We start from the raw sequence: 3,370 nt of genomic DNA, 5'->3' as shown, positions 1-3,370 counted from the left end.
ATGAAATGTATCAATATATCAACAGCAAAGACCTCCTCTCTACTTTATTTTTGCCATTGTAGCTAAACCCACTAAATTAATTAATGCTGCTCCTATGGGTATAGTGCCTTTCAGTGGAACATTGGAAACCTACTAGTGGCCCTATCCTCAATAGAGTTATTTTCCCTCCTCAGGAACAATACATTGTCAACTGTAATCAACTTCGGAGGATAGATTTACTTACATGTAAAATTTGTTTGTTACCGCTACATGATAGTCATGAATATCAATCATCATTTTGCTTTTCCACATAGACTCACTATTCTGTTACTCATTTTTGCTATATGCATATATATGTACATATATGAAGTTACACATGTAAATATACACATATATACATATATGTATTTTAAAAAACACAGAAAAATATTTTATGAATACATTTCTGTTGTACATATAGAAAGGAGAAATCTATAACATTTTAAACCTGCATCTACCTAGGAAAAATGAATTCAAGAGTTAGAATATTTATATATATGTTTTATTAAAGAGTTTTCTATTGAAAGAGTTTTCAAGTGGAAGAATTAATGGCATGTAAATGTGAGTCTTATTTAGACATTTTCAACTTGATCTTCCTCTTGATCTTTGGTGATATGAAGGTAAGTTTTTTAATCAACATGTTTTATAGAAAATTCATATGAATTTCAAGCCATGTCTTACTCTATCAAATTTTTATTGTATAAATAATTGGTAAGTAATTAAGTCTCAAGACCAGACATTATATTCAACATGAACTTTCTCTTTTCCACCAATGTGATTTTCACAAATTTTCATTTGTAGGTCATTGAAACATTGGCTTCTATTCCTTGATCATCTACCTGCTTGTCTTATCATGATTCCTCATGCATAAATAAAGAAAATAATAGATACTTGAATGATCATATAGAGAAATAGACTCTAGAAAATCAATCATTACTCCGAAGTTCTCACTGAGATAAAATATCTCAATCATCATCCTGTTCAGTCTATTAAGTAGTCATGTGTCCTGGGACCTCTGTCTCCAAAGTCACCAGGTTAATGATAGTTTTGTTCATTTGATCTTAATATCTTTATTAACATTTGCACAAAAATAGTTATACTATCTACTGCCACATACTGTTGACAAGAAAGTTGAGTACTGAGCATTTTTGCATTATTTTATTTGTTGTTGATAATATCAAAATACATGAAGAAATTCTTTCTCATATTTGCAGGTTTATGTGAATTCATTTATTTTGTCTTTTTCTCAAGAATCATGCTAAACCAAAGCTTTGTCACTGAGTTCATACTTCTGGGACTTTCACAGGACCCAAAAGTTGAGAAAATATTGTTTGTTTTCTTTTTGTTGGTCTACCTTTTTACTCTTGGGGGCAACATGATAATTATGGTAACAATTGTGTGCAGTCCCACACTCTTTGGTATCCCCATGTACTACTTTTTGTCTTTTCTATCTTTCTTGGATGCATGCATTTCTTCTGTAACGACACCCAAGATGGTTATAGACTTCTTCTTTGAGAGGAAGAGCATCTCCTTTGAATGTTGCATGATACAGCTATTTGGTGTCCACTTCTTTGCTGGGGCAGAAGTGATTGTCCTGGCATCCATGGCCTATGACCGCTATGTGGCCATTTGTAAGCCCCTTCACTATTCTTCCATCATGAACAGGAAGGTGTGTGGCATTCTGGTGGCAGTAGCCTGGGCAGGAGGCTTCTTGCATTCTATCATACAAATTATCTTCACATTGCAGCTACCCTTCTGTGGACCCAATTTTATTGATCATTTCATATGTGACTTGTTCCCATTACTAAAGCTTGCCTGCACTGAAACACATATTTTTGTCATTTTAGTGTTTGCCAACAGTGGGTCTATCTGCATCATCATTTTTTCTTTATTGGTTGTATCTTATGGTGTCATCTTGTTTTCTCTGAGATCTCACAGTTCTGAAGGGTGACGTAAAGCTCTCTCCACCTGTGGATCCCACATTACTGTTGTGCTTTTGTTCTTTGTCCCATGCATATTAATATATGCACGAAATACTTCTCCATTATTATTGGAGAAAAATGTTTTTATATTTTCTCATGTCTTGACCCCATTGGTGAATCCCATAGTTTACACTTTCAGGAATAAAGAAATGAAGAATGCCTTTGGGAAAATGTGGAGGAGATTGTTTAATTTTCCTGGTAAACATTAAGTCATTTAATTTATAGGGATAGGAATATGGCTCAGTTTGTTCCAGAACTTGGTGTGTGATCATGAGGATCTGAGTTTGGATCTTGATGTGCCTTTCCATCTTGATGTGAATTTCTGATTCCAGTACAACAAGGCAAATCTTGAACAACACTTTTAATGGCAACACTAACTTAAGAGTCTGTGGTGACATTTTAATTATGCTGAAATGTGATTTTATTTGCATGTTAATAAATAAAGTTTGCCTGGGGATCAGAGGTCACATAGTGAGGTTATATAGCAAGCCATAAGCAGAATTCTGTGCGGTGGTTGCACACACCCTTAATCTGATCACATGGCAGACAGAGTCTATGTGTGGTCAAGGACACAGCCAAGAGTGGTGACATGAGCCTTTAATCCCAGTACCAAACATAGAGACCTGGAGGTCTGTATAGACAGGCAGTGATGAGGAAGTCATGTGGCTGGGCTTAGAGCCAATGAGAAGGCAGAACAAAAAGGCAATCAAAACACAAGTCAGATAGGAAGAAGCTCTCTTTGGGGAAGACTGCAGATAGTCTGGCTCTTCCCTAGTTGCTCTGATCTCTTTGGCTATTACCTCTGTATGTGGCTCTGTGTTTTTTATTTAATAAGACTGTTTAGAAAATCATCTACAAGAGTCGATGCTTCTAGAGTACTTAAGACACTTTATCCCACACCATCAGTTAGGCCACTCTTTCCACCCCATAAACCTGATTCTCTAGGAACTTGTTCCCTTGAGTATTAGATTGACATTGCTATCTCCATTTATGTTCTATACCGTTTAGTCTGTGAACCACTGAGAAAGCATAGCTCTTCCTCATCCCATAGGCCTCGTGGCTTTTCCTGGATGTCCTCATAGTGCTTCAATATTTATAAGCTCCTTTCAGAACTCCCATAAGCACCCTACTCCTAAGTCATCTAACTCCGTAGCACTTCCAGGTAGGCCTGAGCCTACAGAATCCAATTTCCCACGCATACCTGCGCATAGTGAGTCAGGTATACAGAAATTGTTAGTGTCTGATGATTCACATTAATTAGCAAATGTCAGCAGATATATATTATAATTCATGTAAAATTATTCTTCTGTGTTAGAACACAAGTGTGAAATTTACATAGAAAGAATATATCTTTTATATCTTGAATCTGT

General features: G+C 35.9%; 1 pseudogene; it reads left to right on the top strand.

Annotated features, from left to right (window-relative positions):
• The first annotated feature begins 1,273 nt into the window (after positions 1-1,273).
• Positions 1,274-2,209, top strand: LOC114683697 (annotated as a pseudogene).
• The last annotated feature ends 1,161 nt before the right edge of the window (positions 2,210-3,370 follow it).

The sequence above is a fragment of the Peromyscus leucopus genome, chromosome 4 (assembly GCF_004664715.2).
Source record: "Peromyscus leucopus breed LL Stock chromosome 4, UCI_PerLeu_2.1, whole genome shotgun sequence".
Lineage (NCBI taxonomy): Eukaryota > Metazoa > Chordata > Mammalia > Rodentia > Cricetidae > Peromyscus > Peromyscus leucopus.
Note: the sequence above shows the minus strand (reverse complement) of the source record. Positions and strands in the feature narration are given on the sequence as shown.